Here is an 18862-nt window from a genome sequence, read left to right as displayed (position 1 = left end):
GCGGGGCTTGGCTGATGGCAGGCTGAGTTTGGTGGGGCACCCTTCTTGCCCTAGTGAGCTGGCCTCCCCTGATAGGCTCTCTCCAGGAGTCACCTGCTGTAACTCAGAAGATGAGAGCAGCTGGAGAAGAGCTTCAAAGGACAATCTTGAATGACCAGGCAAACTGAAATGGGAGAAGACAATTCAAGAAATATTCAACAAATATTCTGTATGCATTTTTATACCTTGTTAACAAGCCGAATAAAAAAATAACCCTAATAAACCCTGAAGAATGCAATGATAATATCAACCCGAATAAAAGCCCTAATAAAAAAATAATAACCCTAATGGAAGAAAATCAGTGTGCCGTAGTTGTTTTGTGATTGAAACAGATGGTATTTGAACCTGAGTAGCAAAAACCACCTGCAAGCCAGTTCAAGGCTGAAGTCCTCCAGTGCACACTTAGTCAATAGGAATTGCTGTTGAACTCAGTGGGGTTTACTTCTGAATAAAGGTGCATGAGAATGGGCTACATAACTTCTCCAATTACTTTTTTTTAAAAGTTTCAATAACTCTGTTTTATCATTCTGTGAAACGTGGAGAGAAAGATTTTGCTATCACAAAATACATTTGCAATGAAAGATGATAGAGAAAAGCTGGATGTAAGAGTCCTTAGAACCCGACACACATTTGTTGACTAAAAATCATTGAAACTGAACTGAGCTGATTACCTTAAAAAGAAGTGGCTCTGTGCCTTGTATGTTTTTCAAATGTATCCTTAACTTTGCTAATACAATTTTACACATTTGGCTTTATCTTCCTTTGCTTTATGTGGGAGATCCAGATAGAACAGATTCTTCCTTTCTGATTCATTTCATTTTCATCTATTACTATTATACTTTTGTATTTGCCACATACTTTTCATTTCTACAAGCAACTGTTTGCAGAGTGCAGCCACCTCTTATGCATATTTACTCCAGAGCAAGAGAATGGAATCTACCCCCAATTCAGATTGAAGCCTGCATAGTAATTTCCTTGGGAATAGAGTTCACCAGGTCGCTCTGAACCTCTAATTTGCAATAGTGTCTTGGTGTTTGTTTGTTTCATCATACTTGTTCTGAACAATTATATCTTAGAAAAAAATGTATTTCAAGCACTTGCAGTGTTTTCCCAATAAAATATATTGTTTTTCTTTCATTCTATAAAGTCCACTAAAATGTCACTCCTAGAGTTGAACTGGGTATGGCACCTGATGTTACTGAATTGCTGAATGAAGAATAAATTTTTCTTAACAGGTTTCATATACTGAACATTAATTCCTGCATTGGCAGTTGTTAATCAGTGAATATTTATTAATTTCTTATCATAATTTCTTACTTTACTATAAGGGTGGGTTACAACAACAATATATTTACAATTCTGAAACAAGAAATACAGATACAGCCATAAAATAAATAGTTGAAAAACACTGAAAAAAAGTTTGATATGCAAAATAATTAAAAACCATTCCATATATAAAAACAAGACAAACATTTTTTATTTTATTTTAAATGTCAATAGATCCAAAATACCGGTAGTTCCAATGCGGATACAGAATGAGATAAAGAGTGAACAAATTCATGCCTCCATCTCACACTGAATCTCCACACACACATACCCCCCCACTGAACGCCCACCCCAACTAATTAGCAGCACTAAACGTAAATGTAAAGACCCCTGGAAAGTTAAGTCCAGTCGCAGGCGACTGTGGAGTTGCGGCGCTCATCTTGCTTTCAGGCCAAGGGAGCTGGCATTTGTTCACAGACAGCTTTCTGGGTCATGTGGCCGGCATGACTAAACCGCTTCTGGCGCAACGGAACACCATCACGGAAACCAGAGCTCACGGAAATGCCGTTTACCTTCCTGCCACAGCGGTACCTATTTATCTACTTGCACTGGCATGCTTTTGAACTGCTAGGTTGGCAGGAGCTGGGACGGAGCAACGACAGCTCACTCCATTGCAGTGATTTGAACCACCGACCTTTTGATCAACAAGCCCAAGAGGCTCAGTGGTTTAGACCACAGTGCCACCACTCTTTCCTCTACTGAATCAGAGTAAACCCTAATCTTCTACTGCATAATCCATCCTACCAACTACTGATGGTGAGCAACAAATAGGCATGTGTTATCTTAACAGAAGGATCCCTTTAGCAATACAGTAAGGCTCAGATACTTCAGAAGGCAACCCAGGACCAAGTTCACTAGTGCCCCTTATCCCCAAAACTGAGCTCCTCCATGAACATGAAATTTATTACGGTCAGAGACCAGCTTGAGAGCTGCTCTATAAGAATGCTTCCACTTCAGAAGTAGACTCTGAATGTTTCATCTCAGTACACCACCAGCCTCTCGGCAGTGATGACTGACATACAAAAGTCTCCTAGGACCTGTTGCATTCAGAGTTTGCTTTTATGTAAAAGCAGTGCATCTAATGTTCACAGGCGAAGGTTCCTTTGAATAGAGGAGATGGAAACAACTGTTTGAAAAATGCAGAGCTGATTCAGTACCAAATTGTTACAAGATTATGCTGCACATAATGTCAGTGCATTTTAGCAAAGACTATGCAGAGGGAGTTTCTTTTCCACAATATTTGGACAAATAAATGCAATCATTTTCATGTGGATGTAGTATAGCCATTGGTTCAGATTAAGTTTTGATGAGAGACCCATGACGATGAAAGCCAAAAACCAGAATAACTTAAGGCAGCCTGCCATCTAACAGGGTGGTCTTCCCTGAATCCTATAGATTACACAAATTATTCCATAGTCCACTGGAATACTTCTGGGCCTGGCCCATTTTTAGGTATAAAGCAAGAACACCATACAACATGGAAGTGAAACAGTCAAGACACCATGATGTCAGCCTGGCTCAAGCCATTTCCTACCTTTGGGGAATCATAAGCCATAATAAGCCATAGTGATATTCTGGCATTCCCACAGCCACCCTAAATGCTGTTGGCTTATCTCCCACACTGTCTCACTTTTTCTGCTGTTCGGCAGAGTAACACATGGGCTTCACATACTCCAAATTCCACATGGATATATATTTTAAAGCTGATTCTCATTGTAAGGTAACTAAAGCTTTCAAATGTCAGAAACCCATGTTCCTATGTAGCTTAACCAGACAGTTCATAAACACATGAAAGGAGAAGAAATTGCCCCAGCAGGTTTAAAGGAACATCTCTGCGTAATTTGAATTAAACTAATGTTACACTGAACAGTGCTGTCACTGTCAGGTTTCCGAAGGTGTGTCTGATATACTGGAAGTGTATTGTTAGCTGCACTTTTCAAAGGAAGTTGCTACTAGGTGATGCTGAAGGGTTTGGGTTAGCTACCTGTCTGAAAAGAGAAGAACATGGCAAATGTTTTATACAAAGAAAGTAAGGCCCATTGAAAAAAATACAGAAAACGGACGTGAGGAGCCTGAATGCTGATTTAAGTGAAAACATCATCTATTGGCACGCATACTGTCAGTTTTTCACCAATCTGGTGCCCTCCAGATGTTTTGGAATATAGTTTCCATTAACCCCTGTTGTGCTGACACCAGGTTGGTGAAAGCTAAGCTAAGTCTGACTCAGTTATTGTTGCTTAGGGTGTAATCTAAACTCAGTGGGTAGATATCATTTATATCCTCCCTGGGTCTTATTCAAAGGGCCTTTGGCCTTACTCAAGGAGAAAGGCTGAGGTAAAAACAGGCCTTTCATTGACATTGGCCATGAAAAGGCAGAAAACAAAGCAAAAGCGGCATGGCTGACAAATAATAATTCTTTTCCCCCTGTGGCCTTTCTGCTGCTGACCTTGAGATACCCCCGTGATGGTAAGCATAGCAGACACAAAGGAAGAAGAAAGAGGTTAGGAACCCTTGTGAGAATAGGATGCCTAAGAAACTAATTTCTCTGACATTAATGCAATTAAGAATAAGGATGCTTGTTATTGATTCCTACATCTATTCCCCAGTCACCTGGGCATGAGCACAATATTATTTACTGATATTCCCTGAAAATCTGAGTAGAGCAAGTCCTGTGGTGTTCAGCTTGAGTCTCAAACCTCTTCATTATGGGCAAACATAATCAAATTTACCCCAGTGAAAATCCAGACTGACATCCAAGAATGCCTACTCTAATGTGATATTTTTCCCGATGGAAGAGCTTTTAGAATGATTCCCTTCGAGGGACACACATAGGAAATATAGTGGCACGGAACATCTATGTATGTGGACATTTCAGGAAGGAACCATGAATCTGATGTTACCTTCCAGTCATTCACAGTTCATGTTGTTTTTCCACTTTTGATATAGCATTTTCCATGTGCATTTCTTTATGAAAACCATTGCCAAACCATGCCTGTGTTGGAAGAGCTCTTGTTATTGATCCAGAGGCTGTTTGGGAAGACCTCATATGCTGGAGCAAGACTAGACTAGGATTGGGAAGAGCTGTAGTTCAGTGGCAGAGCATATGGTTTGCATATAAAAGACTCAATATAGGTTCAATCCCTGACATCTCCAGGTAGGGCTAGGGAAAGACTCCTGTCTGAAACCCTGCAAAGCCACTGCTAGTAAGTGTGGACAAAACTGACCCAAGGTGAATGATGGTTTGACTTAATGTAAGTCAGCTTCCTGTGTACTTCCAGGTCCTGCCACTTAAGGTATGTGCATTGACTTGTGTACTCCAAATAATGAGGAACATTGAAGTGACCTGGGATGGCCACTCACATTCCTGAGTTAGATCATGGGACTGGTTGTGCACTGAGTCAGCACACCTGAATCCATACCTTAGTGAACACTTGTGTCAGAGGTTTTCAACCTTTTTGAGTCCATGGCTCCCTTGACCAACTACAGCATCCCTGTGGGGTTCAGAAGCTCAGTTATGTCACCCCTTGCCTGCAGAGCTGGCAGCCCCTCACCCTTTTTTGAACAACCTCCCTTGTGGAGAGTTCCCTCAGCCTCGTCTCTTCTCCTCTCTCCTTGGGAGTCTTCCAGGCAGCCACTGCTTTCACCCCTGGTCTCTGAGCTGTCCCTCTGCCCTAAAGAGAGGTGCCACCTCACACTGCCCCACAAGGGCCTGGGACTTGTCTGTCCATTCCCAGCAGCAAGGGCTGGTGGACTGGCTGGCTGGGCTCCCTCGCCTGCTCACTTGCTTACTCCAAGGCTGCTTCAGCTCCTGGCAACCAGCACCCCCTGGCCAGTCCCACAGGTACCATTCACCTGGAGAGCTTGTAGACAGGGCTGCTGCAATAAACAGCTGTGCAAGCCTTTGGGAGGCAGAGATGTGAGAGGGCATCAGAGGAGGGAGGGAAGGAAGGTGGGACAGAGGCCAGTGTTACCCGCAGCACCCCTGACCATCATTCAAGGCACCCCAGGGTGTCATGGCACACTGGTTGAAAACTACTGACCTGTGTGAACCTGGCCTATTAAGATCTGATGGATAAGCCCTGCTTGTCTTGGACAAACGCATTGAGGGTGAGGCTCCCAATTGCTCCTAGCCACAACTGGTGATGTTCTCTCTTCACTGTCGGAGGCAGCATGCCTCTGATTCCCAGTTGCTGTCAATCACAAGTGGGAAGAGCATTGTTGCACTTGAGACTTGCTTGCAGGCTTTCTGTGGGCATCTGCTTGGCCACTGTGAGTTCAGGATGATCCAGCACACAAACTCTTCTTAAGTTCTTAATAGCAGGCAGAGGTGAGAAAGCTGAAGCAAAAGTCTACTTGTTAGTGTTATAATAGTCACCACAGTTTTCTAAAAAACAAAATAAAATTCCCATGCTGCAATGCACTTTTCATATGCATGCATAGGTCAGGTAGGTAGAGCTTTGTGGCCCCAGGATTTCCCCCATGCTCAGAAGAAAATCTTCATTGGGATGCAATGGGATTTTGCATGCATTTTGCATGCATTTCTTTTCATAGAAAACAGGAAATATCAGTGAGTGTGATGTTTTCAGCTCAGACACATGATTTTTATTTGTGAGGTGGCTATTATTGTTGTTTTCAAAACAAACTAATGTAGCACAAAATGTGTAGCATTAAAAAAAATGTATAGAATCATTTGCAGAATGCACAACATCAATGGGGACAGAGAAAATCCTGTCCATGGCCCTGGGTGGGAGCACAATGTCACTGGTGGAGAATATGCCGTTTCAAAGGGTGGCCCACATTGTTTTTCATGGGATGGATTATTAGTTGCAGCTGTTATTCTATAGAATTCTGACTCTGAAGAAATTGGACATAGTAGTAGAGCAGTGCATAGAGATGCCAGAACTCAATGGTGGTTGTTTTTTAATCCACAATATAGCCTCTCAGGGCAATTAAAGAGACAGCTTCAGACAAGGTTATTGGTTTTCAAAATGACAAGTGTCCCTGCCAACATTACTCACCCAAAGTGAGCCCCTTTGCACTTTTTAATCCCCAGGCATTTCTGATCAACAAGATAGGCAAATAATATAACACATACATGGAGTGTTGTGGTGTCAGCAGGACTTGATTGGATCAGCAGTAGAGCTTGCCTTAGCTCTGCCAGATGAGGTCTTTACAAAATGGCAGCTTGGTAAGAAGGAGGTGAAATCTCTCAGATGTCTTCAATGTATGGAGTCACATGTCACATTTTTCACACTTGCAGGTGACAAAGATGTTACTGAGGCTGCATACACACCATACCTTTAAACCACAAACACTTCAAAAAGAAGAATAAACCTGGGAACTACAATTTCCAGTGCTCTTAACAAACTACAGTTGCCAGGATTCCCTTGCAGGACAGTGTGTTTTAAATGTAATTTATAGTGTGTACATCCCCTCAATGAGTCTGATGTGATGTGTATCAAGGTCTATAATTTATTTATTTCTGACATTTACACTTGGTCATTCCACTCAATAAATAAATAAATAAAATATTGTATATCTGTATATTGTAACATTGTTCAGACAGGACTTTGTAATGTAATTTTTAAATGGGCCACTTGGATAAGCTAAATTCAATAGACTTTGAATTTTAATAATTTTAATAAGACTATTCAGTTAAAATGTAGCTTTCCATAAATATAGGGAAAGGATTCATCATGCATTTGTTCACTAAACTGTAGCTACAAGTTCCAGTTTACCCAGAATGGGATTTGCTTCACTTCCACTAATTCTACATACACACTCCAAGTTATAGCCAGTGCTCTCTAATGAAGAATTCTCAGCACATTCACAAAACTGTAATTCCCAGGTTCTTTAGGGGAAGTTGTAACTAGTAAACAACTTCCCAAAAACTTTGTATCTGTAGCATGGATTGGCCTAGGACACACGTTTAATACTTCAGCACTGACCTGAAGTCGACAAGGAGAGAATTACAGTATTCTTAGTCATTTTTACTCACACTAAAGAACAGTATCTGTTGCACTCTGAGATAGCAACAGAACATTCCCTTGCGGCTTCAGCTGAGACCCGCTATAGAAAATCCCTGGGAATGCTTCAGCTTTCTCTCAACATTTGAAAGACGAAAGACACATGCTTTGAATGACGGACACAATTGGGTTGAAAAGCAAGATTCTGCGCAGCTGGGCAAGCCATAGTTGGCCACCAATTTGAGTAGCCCTCTAGGACATTACCGGTCATTGAATATGTTAATAATTTAATGTGAATGCCAGTAATTTCATCAGCAATGGCCGAGTCAGCAGACAGCAGTCTCACTAGGGAATGAATGGATCCTAGCAACCACCAAACGCAGAGGTATATGTGGGGTGGGGGGTGGGGAGAGGGAGTATATGTTTCAAGGACTTGTAGGCTCTGTTGCAGAAGAACCTGTCATTTCTTGTTAAAGATCTTGGCCTCACATTACCCAAATCGACAAATAAAAGCAAACCCACAGTATGACTGAGCCCCCAGGGAGGATCTTGGGAGGATCTCGGGACCACCCAGCCTAAATGGATTACATCAGGCTTCCTCAACCTCAGCCCTCCAGATGTTTTGAGACTACAATTCCCATAATCTCCTGCTAGCTAGGGATCATGGGAGATTGCAGGCCCATAGCCAGTCTAAATGTTTTGGGGGGCTGGCACCAAAAATGTAGTAGGGGCAATTTATCCCTATGCACACATTAATATTTTACTTGTATTTATGAAGACTATATTAATAATGATAACGATATTTTCTAAAGTAGGAAAGGATGGGAAAAAGCACTGTGCCCAGGGCCAGCCCAAGACATTTTGGCCCTGAGGCAAACCCCAAAATGGCGTCCCCCTCCTCACCAGGGAAGAAAAGGTGAGTGAAGATCTACATCAGAAACAAGAGGAGACAAGAATAATGCTGTACATTGGGACTTGCTGGCTCTGTGGATCCTGCCACCTGAGGTGGTTGCCTCATCTTGCCTCATGGGTGGTCCGGCCCCGACTGTGCCCCTGGGTCCACGAGTCATTGCCTTCCTTTTCTTCTCCATATACTGAATGATAGGAGGTTTAGAGCTGTTGTGCAGTAGTTCTTTCAGACCAGCACTGAAACTCAGACTCCTTTTAAAACAAAAACAAAAAGGAGCCAGACCTCTACTACAGATGGAGGAAGACTCCACCTGGATGCAATAAAACAGGAAAGAGCAGGGAAATGTACTGAAAGCAAATAATGGATCTATAGTTTCTTTCTTGACTGTAATTTAACATGTCGAGAAAATGTCTGCTGAGCAAACTACAGAATTCTCCCATGTGCCCTTGCAATCACTTTTGGTTCTCTTTGCTGTATGAGTTATGGGCATGCATCTGGTGTGTCACATTAGTATTTATTTCAGCACAAACGAACATGGGCACAAGAGTCTCTAAAATAATAAGAGATATATCATATGTGGGAGTTAAAGGTCAGGAACAACCAAAAGGGATTAGATTTGACTAAGCGTGGGGAAAAGTCCATATTATTACACTCTTAGTGTTAAAAATTAAAAGGAGAACTAGCTGCAATGTTATTTGGCTTCTGCTATTCCCATTTGTGCACAAACCTCAGGAACCTAGCTCATGCTCCGCACCATTCATAGCAGTTGTTTGCTCTCCCGGCTGCCCTCAGAGGCTATGTAAGGAGGCAGGATAAATTCTGTTCAGTTCACATTTAAAGGTGATTGTACTTTCTGGAACAACGCATGAACTGAAACACAGGCATCCTTCAAAAATTTGTACTCCTCTGAATTTTGTAGTACAGTTCTCCAGCTAAATAGTGTGTCCAAAAATGTATATACTAGGGTAAGGTGTACATAAAGATGCAGATATCTGTGAAAACAACATGCAAAATTTCATTGTAGTAGCTAAAATTGCAGTGCAAAAATGGGTACTTCAGGCAAAATTCATACCGAAAAGGTATATATTAGGAGAAATTTGCACTAAAATGCTGATGAATTTTCATGGGATTTTTTTTTAATGCAAATGATGTGGAGAGCTGAACTTAAGAATGGAAAATCGAGAAACTGAGAGGAAATGAAACTGACAGATCCACTCATTTCTACCTCTGCAATACAGAGGTCACCATTACAGCTTACCTACTATTTCAGCCGTTTGAAAAGTTGCATATACAATGGTACCTTGGGTTACATACGCTTCAGGTTACATACGCTTCAGGTTACAGACTCCGCTAACCCAGAAATAGTATCTCGGGTTAAGAACTTTGCTTCAGGATGAGAACAGAATTCGTGCTCCAGCGGCGCAGCGGCAGCGGGAGGCCCCATTAGCTAAAGTGGTGCTTCAGGTTAAGTACAGTTTCAGGTTAAGAACGGACCTCTGGAACGAATTAAGTACTTAACCTGAGGTACCACTGTATAAAGAGGCTGACTCCATTAGAACAAAGCTCTGTTTTAACAAGTTGTTTTGATGCAAACTTTTTCATGCTAATGGAGCAAGCTTCTGATGGCCTGGGAATCCGATTCAGAGGCTGAACCAGAGGAATCCCAGCCTGCGCAGGAGTCCCCGCCTCCAGGGCCGGCTGAACTGGGGCAGGGCCTTGATTCTGAAGCGCCTGCACCTGTGCCGGATCCTCAGGAGCAGGCACCAGGTGAATCCACTCTGGCTCCGGAGGTGGTTGAGGACACAGTGCCTACAGGTGCGCCTCTCCCAGCCCTGTCAGGGGAAGGTGAGTCTCCCCCTGGGTCCAGTAACCCTCCAGCCTCTCCTGAGCTGCAGAGGCTCAGGGCAGAGAGGTGGAGGGAAGTGGTTTATCCCAGGAGGAGTGCTCGTCTTAAGACCACGAGAGGCTGGTCTCCTGGGGGCTGGGATCGCCCCTGGCCTCAGAGAAGATAAAGGCCAGTCAGCCCGGTCCCAGGTTGCGGGAGCAACGTCGTTGAATACCTGCTTCTGCCCGGACCCAGACCTGTCCTTCCAGAGTTCCCGCCCCCGCCCAGCTTCCTGCTTCGGACCCCGCCTCGCTCTATGTGAACTGTTTCCAGACTTGTGACCCAGGACCGGACTTTGACCACGCCAAGGGTAACCTTCCCCCCGGGACCAGCACAAAGCTGCTCAAATCTGTTATGGGACTTGAAGCAGCCTGATTCAGGTCTCAACCAAAGTGCATACACAGTTCTTAGTTTCACATTAATTTCATGATGAATGACTATATAAATATATAAAGTTGCACTACATTAGATCAGTGAAGGGTATACCACGTAAATGACGCCCCACAGAATGAAGGACAACAGGACAATTAGCCCTGCTTGGACTATATGAAAATAGCCTTGTAAAGCATTCTCTCTTCAGCTTATGAGTCAGATCAATTATTCTTTCCCCAACCACTTCCTGCTTTCTGACTCAACATGATGGCCATTGGGGGACAATGTAGTACTCTGTAAATGAGGGACAAACATTCCTATGCATCATATGAAAAATAGTTGTCCAAGTTATGAGTGATTGCTTTTTTGCGAAATACATTATTAGAATTCATGTCATGGTGAGTCACTGAGACTGATATAAATTATCTACAGTCCCTCATTTATAAATGTTTCGTTACAGACATCACTTAGGGCTTATTAAGCCATTTATATATGTCTCTACAAGGTGTTCTGCTAATGCATAGTGTATTGTTTCATTAAAGGAGTGTTTTCTATTTATCATGTCGGAGAAAATACATTCTGGTGCTATGTGAATTAATGCAAGTGGGTTATTGTTGTTCCTCAAGTATTCCTTGATGTAGAGTCAAAACTGTCCTTATGAGGTTGCTAGAAAAATGGCAGCTGTAATAACAGGCAAGGTGGTGACAGAGATTGGGGGCCCATATATTATAAGTTGTCTGAGTGTAGTGATGATTGGAGTTGGAAGTCAAGCCTTCTACAGGAATCACATGCAAAAAGAGATGACACACAAACACACACATGCCTTCGTGTCCTCTCCCCCCACATGCTTTCTATGTGCATCAGCTCCCCCCATGATTTAGAACATTGCACAAGCAAGATAACACCAGCACTGGGCTAATGTTTTCACTAGATCAGTGGTTGTGACTTCAAGCTAAGCTTCTGGGGTTATGTTGCTCACAAGACGGGGGAGCAAGTGCTATGTGTGAGGGATTCCCTTAATGTGCTTTCCTGCATATCAAGCCATGAAAATCTCACAGAAGAGGGAGCTTGAAAAGCATGGAAAGTCATTCAGTTGGTCATTTCTCCCAGCGCTCATCCCAGCATGTAACTCCAATAATGCAGAACCCACTTGGGAAGAACCATGTGCTGCTGAAGGACAGGTGAGCGTTTGGTCCATTCCCCATTACCCCATCGTTCCTGTTCCAATTCTGCATTCATATATTATGAGAATGGTAGGGAGTACAGCCAAAATGAGGCAAGTATCCCCAGGCAGCAGATGCCAGGGTGGTGGTGATGGTTGGCTCCATATGTTGCCTCTGAATGTCCTGGGCACCTCTTTCTGTTGGAGGGCAGAGCTGCATGTGCCATATAGCTTGTCCAGCAACCCCATGCCTGCTCTCAACTGCCCTCAGCTGACATGGAAGACACTACCTCACCGCTAGCATTGAAGAAAGATTCAAATCGCAGTCCAGGCAACTTCTGGGTTCCATCTTGTCCTTTGCCTCAGGCAGCAAAATGTCTGAACACCAATGATACCGCAACCATCCCATTAAAAAATAGGGTAACATAGGTCACAAAGGTCCATGTTATTTGTCACACATCTCCCTGTTCTTTCTTCTACAGGTGGATCTGCCAAGCTTGGCCCTCTTCCCCAGTTTATGTGGAAGCCAGAAAAGGATTTGTCTCTGGGAACACAGACTCAGACTGTGCACAGAGAAGGGGGTGGCAGAGGAGGATTTTGTGGTCCAGTTCTTCGTTCCATTCTGCGGATGTGCCTCCAGGTCCCATCAATGAATCACTGTATGCTGAGGCCAGGACAGCTTTCTGCCTTCCCTCTGCCTCCCCTTCCTTCTCCTGTGTGTTTTTACCAGGCAGGTCCCTTTCCTGAAGCAGACTCTCCTGCAGGCCAACAAGTGTCCTGTGTGCTCATATGTTTGCAGGGGTTTGGGAAGGGAGCGGTTACTAATCAATTGTACCTAGCAGGGGATGATTAAGGTGTCTGAGCTGCAGTGTGTTTGTAAGCCAGCCGTCAAGACCAGTTATTTCTGATGGTGCTTGATGGGTCTTAGCTTTTCTCCTTTTCATTCTTTTTCCCTAAAGAGATTTTCCTCCATTCTGTTTGTTGTTTCAAAAGAAGATTAGGGAACAGCACATTTGGAAGGGTCAGGACAGTGTGTGTGTGTGTGTGTGTGTGTGTGTGTGTAATAGTTTAAAGATGACAGCTTCCTTTAATAAAAGCTGATTATCAGACCTTTGACAAATCCTGCAGAAAGAACCAAAGGATGCTCTAAGCTAAGAGCAGAGCGCTCCTTTATTTTTAAAAAAGTGCTAAGCACAGAGTCAATCAATTTGGGGTGGTGGGTCAAGCTAAGAGCCTAGAACATGGGCTATCCAGCATCCCCAGCCCTCTTGATTCTTTTAATAGGAAACTGCAAGAGAATACACAGACCAAAGTGTCAGATTCAGCTAATAACTCCCAGTCATCAAAGTCCATGCAAGGACTTCCACTAGAGCAACTGGGCTTTCCCCACCTCTCCTAACCCCATGCTCCCCACAAATTGGTTTGATGAGGTAGGGGGACTTTCCAGAACAGCACATGGACATGGGGAAGAGAGGTGGGATCATTCCATCTGGCAAGCTGAAATACTTGCTCTGATGGGACGATTGCCACAGCGCTGTAATAAATTCCTCGCATAAGAACACAGGAGGAAGCTATACCATTGGTCTTTCTTTCTCAGTATTGTCCACACTGACTGGCAGCATCTCTCCAGGCTTTCAGGCAGGGGTTTTTCTCAGCCGTACCTGGAAGTGCCAGGGATTGAAGCTGAGACCTTCTGCATCTAAAAAGCAGGTGTTCTGCCCCTCAGCCACAACCCTTCCAGAGCAATTGTGGGCTGGCTGGGGCTGATGCAAGTTATACTCCAAAATAACCGGAGGGCACCTGGTTGGGAAAGGTGGTATTAAGGCACGCACTGATCGTGTGGTTTAAGTCCCTGCCCTGCTTGTTTTATTCCACATTATATATGCTGGCCAGTGCATCTGATCAGAGAAAGTGTCTGATTGGCATGAGCTCTGACAACAGTCACCTCCTTTCTGGGACAAAGCAGTACTATATGAAGGACAAAAATGTTGATTTGTTAGCCTCTTCCTTCCTGGGGAATGGGTCTACTATGCTAGAAAATGAAACTTCCATATACAGAGGCAGCATGACTGATGTTGCCCATGAACAAGAGATGGGCATCGCTGTCATACCCTATTCCTGAGAAGGATAACTGTCAGAAGCATCTGGTTGGCTATGGGTGGGGAAAAGTTCTCGGGGCGAGGTGGATGCAGCAAGGCAATTCTTACATGCTTAGGTCACACACACCCCTTCCTCCTAAAGTCCAACAAGGACTTTAGATTCCTGCATTGCTGGGGATTGGACTAGATGGTGCTTTCAACCTTACCATTTGATGACTCTAAGGAAAAATTCTGAAGAAGGTGACTGCCACCTTCTACAAGGACCCCATTACTTCCCTAGCAACAAAGAACAGACTGAATTAGTAGGTCACATGCTCTCTAAAAGTCCAGTTTGGGTTTCTAATTTCATTTGGAATGGTTTTGATAATCCTAGTTATGACAGGTGAGACATTTTTGTAGCAGTGTTATAGCCATTAGGACTGAATAATTGTGAAAAATGACATTCTTGGGGGTTTAAGAGCTAGGCCATTAAACATGGTCCATGTGGGCAACAACAGAGAGCTGTTAAAATGCATTTTAAATTAATTGATTGTCATTTCTGTAACATTTAACAGCATTTCAATAAATCTGTTTAAAGTAGAGGGGAACTACTGGGAACGCTTCCCTCCGCCTTCTGTGAGCGCTGAGAGGAATAACTCTCAATCAATAATAAAGAGCTCTTGCCAGCCAGTTATTATGGATGTGATATTGCTTGGTATTAAAGTTTAGGTGCGCTTTCAAAAGCCAGGGACCACTTTATGGACTACTACATTTCATGATCTTGTAGCTATGAGACCTTCCTGGTGAGATCTTTTATCTACACAGTGAACAGTGGACTGCAGGCTCACTTCTAAGCTGACACCAGGAGCGGGCAGGTTAATTGTCCAATAAGCCACATATGCACCTTTACCATTTTGCATCTGCTTCCTTAATTCAAACTGATCTGCAATATTCTGAGATATATTGAAAACTCTTTAGTGCTCCTAAGTGATGTACATGTTTGAACTAATTATTTCAGATGTGTATTTCTAACAAGGGTATATTTCCTGCCCCATATGAAGTGTACAACTGGTGTTGTATCAAACCAAGCTGCATCAGAAGTGTGTGAGAGTGTGTTTCTCTCTCTCTCTATATAGATACCTTTCTATATAGATCTATCTATATTGAAATCTGGGGGCACCTAGTCCTTCTCCATGCCTGGTCTATTTCATCGTTTAGCCATTTCCCTTTCACTGTGGTACAACTCCCCCTACAAAGACAAGGCTGAACCCTATTTGTCCACCTGGCATCACAATAACCTGACCATTACAGAAGGCTGGCCTCTTGCTTGTTAACTGGCCTGTTGCATGGAGGCTATCATCACAATCCAGCCAGACATAAGCAGTTGAAGAGCACATAGAGCTAGACCTTATGAGAGTTGTGGCCCGAAGGCTGGGGGTGTGGCCTGGGGAGACTCCTGAGGGCCAGGTGGGGAGGTCTGGAGGGTCACATTCAGCCTTTGGCCTAAGGTTCCCCTCCCCTGAACATGCTGAAACATGGTGAGTAATTTGGTATGCCATCAGAGTACAAAGGGATGCTCCCAATGGGTAGGGAAAGCCCCATCTTAAGAACTTTTCAGCCAATCAAAATTTATTCCACTCCAGTGAAGAAGTAGTCTTCATTGGCATTCACTCTCTTCCATTCCACAAAGCAGATGTGGCCAAATCTGCCCACCCCTTTAGGGACATAGAAAATGATCTTGCCCCATGCCAGACCATTAGTCCATCTGCCACTGTCTGCATTGCACTGCCTACACTGCTGGTAGCAGTTTTCCAGGGTTTCAGACAGGGTCTTTCCCAGGCCTACCTGACAACTTCAGGAACTGAACCTGGGATCTTTCTGCATGCCCTGCATGTGCTCTCCCAAGAGAGCTATTATTTGCTCCAGATTATGCCAATAGATCCCCGAGGTGACTTGCTCTGCACCTTACTGGCTCATGTCAAGACCCAGTGAAAACAGTTCTGCTAACGGAGAGAAACAGCCTCAGAAAAGAGAGGCTCCTCAGGAAACTTGAAAAGGTTATGTGGCTCATTGACACCTATATTTTCAGCATGATGATTCTCCTAAGGTGGTATTAATTGGGTCCCCCCCCCCTTTTACCCTTCTAATTGAACGGTGGCTGCACCTCTGCTTCCACAGCCCCAGCAGCCAGGCCATTCTGGGAATTTATGGCGTTTTGCATGAAAAGTTGTACCCAGAGGCTGCTTTGACTTTATTTCTCTCCTCCTCTCTTCATTCCTAATTACGCCCTTTGGTTCTTGCCATTTGCACTATGTTGGACATAATGGCACTCGCTGATGTGACATTTTCAACATTTGCAAGAGGGGCTTTTAAGAAAAGAAGATGCCTTTGTCGAGAACGTGCTCTTGAATGTTTCATATCAAGGGCCTGAAATGTTTGTTGAAATTTGATGTGGTTTGGGGCTCTCTCACACATCTGCACCATATGTTTGAAGCACATCTGCACCACTTTAGCAGTCATAAAGGGACCCCTGACCATTAGGTCCAGTCGTGACTGAGTCTGGGGTTGCAGCGCTCATCTCGCTTTATTGGCCAAGGGAGCTGGCGTACAGCTTCCAGGTCACGTGGCCAGCATGACTAAGCTGCTTCTGGCGAACCAGAGCAGTGCACGGAAGCGCCATTTACCTTCCCGCCGGAGTGGTACCTATTTATCTACGTGCACTTTGACGTGCTTTAGAACTGCTAGGTTGGCAGGAGCAGGGACCGAGCTTCCCCCAAAGAATTGTGGGAGCTGTAGTTTACCCTGCACAGAGCTCCAATCCCCAGCACCCTTAACAAAGTGCAATTCCCAGGATACTTTAGGGAACGCCATGTGTTTTCCATGTATGGCATAGATATGACCCATGATGTCCTTGCACTTGGGAGAAGGGCTACCCACACTCCATTCAGCAATGAAACCTTTGCTTCCACAGCAAAAGGGACTTTGCCTTTTCTGCCCCACCTTGATGTGTGGTCTTCCCATGCCCATGTGCAACACTGGGGGAAGGGAAGAAGGGTACAGCGAGGCAAACAGGGAACAAAGCAGTAAACAAGGCATCACAGTGGCAGGAAGGACTGGAGTCCTAGACCGGCTGCTAACCGGAGATATGTGAGCAACAGAAGCTCAAAAGATGGGAGGCAGTGAGCTGCCATCCAGGGTCAAAGGCTAAGTTCAGAGCAGATACATGAAGAGAGAAAAGTAATCGTGCAATATTCCACAGGACAAGGTGTAGTAATGAACAAAGCCCTATATACTGGATATAAAAAAAGATTGTCTCATCCCTTATATACCCAACCAATCATTGCAATCAAGAGACAGCATCTTGCATATACCATCTCATCAGAATGGTATAGGAATTGGGCCTTTAGAGTGGTGGCACCTACAGAACACCCTTCCATTACATATTAGACAGTTGTGGTTTTGGTGCCTATTGAAATACCTTCCTCCTCCATCAAGCTTTCTGTGTGGAAATACTTATCCCAGTCAATTAGATTTAAATGGTTTGGTATTTTTAAAAATGTGTCCTTTTAATGCCTTCTGTGCTGCAGCAAATTCCTCTCAGAAACTCCCTTTTCTCTCTTATGAGGGAGTGTTATCTCCAGGCCTGCTCAGATCTCATCTCAGCTGCATTCTTTGGCTCCCAGGTTTGAAAAAGGTTGTAAGATCTCTGTTGTTTCTTTGTGTAAAGGACTCATGGGCATTTCTTTATCTCCTCCACTAATTTGAGAGCTAGTAGCAGGCCAATAATTCCTCCCACAGCTAAGTTTTACAAGCAGCTGCCCAGAGCTCCAGGATTATGTGGCCATCTTCCTGCCTTACTTAGCCAGCCACCCCACCCCCTCAATTTGAAATTGTTTATATATGTGTGTGTGTGTGCTTGGTTTAGTTGTTTTCACATATGCAATCATATCTGTCATTGTTTTTAGTATGTCTTTATTGTATTGTGAAATTGCTTCGAGATGCTTCAGAGGACATGATTCGTGCATTGTGCAATGAAATAATGAAGAGAGGCCACCTAGGAAGCACGGGAGAGGGATGAGGGAGCCTTTCACCGTCTTGTCTGGTGTGCCAAAATACCCCAAAGGTGCTCTCAAAGGAGAGTGTATTCCTTTAGAAAGGCTTTCTTGAAATTCATCATAATGAATCTCTACAACAATCCCCGTGTTATTTTTTCTTGGTCCCTCAATGCTCCATCAATTTTGGTGACAATGGGGAGATGAGGGGAATAGACACGGCTGTATTGCTGTAAACTTGTACACCCAACCCAGTGCCCTGATGGGGATGCAAATTGCCCCAACCCTGGTCATGAGGCTAATCAGGGAAGGGTGATAACTCTTCAGATCAGCTAAGGAGGAGTTTGTGTGTGTCTCTGTGCGTCCAGTGTGCACGCACACATATGAGAGTGTGGGGTGGCCACTCCCACTGCTGGCATGCATTCACCAGAGGTTAAGCCAAGGGGGAAGGTGGTCCTCCTGTCAAAAGTAAAAAGGACTTAGTAGAAATCAGATAATTACACCCACCACTATAACAAGGACCAAGTATTGAAAGACAGCTCAACTGGTGATCCAACAGCAGCAGCCCTGCAGTATTCTTTTCTAATGGTCCTCCTGCTCATTTTTTTGCTTGGCTTCTGTATTTTCAAATGCTGATTCCTCTCTGCTTCCTTTTGATTCACTGAGCTTCAGAGTTTTTTTACGCACATAGCTTTCTTAACGTGGAAATGTACAGAGACTTTTCGGTTTGCTTTCTGTAATGTTTTGTGTTAAGGGGAGGTTTGTACCTTCTTTAATATCTTCCATTGAAAATTTCAGAAAATACTTTTTTCTATTAAAAAATATGTATTAAGAAAAAGCTTGTAAAATGCAGAACTCTCTGGAATATAAATGTATAAAAAGGAGCACATTTGCATTCACATATCTATTTTGTTTTGCTTTATTTGCTTTTTCAAGGGCTGCACTTCGAACTGGCAACTCAGCTCACCCGAAGGTTACAACATGTAATTTTGCATGTGAAGGAGCTGAGAGACCTTACAGCTTGTTCTGCTTTAATATCTAATCAGGTCTTTTCTAGCATCTCTGACATCTC

The sequence above is a fragment of the Podarcis erhardii genome (genome assembly GCF_964252035.2).
Source record: "Podarcis erhardii genome assembly, chromosome: 2".
Classification (NCBI taxonomy): domain Eukaryota; kingdom Metazoa; phylum Chordata; class Lepidosauria; order Squamata; family Lacertidae; genus Podarcis; species Podarcis erhardii.
This window is presented reverse-complemented; position numbering follows the sequence as displayed.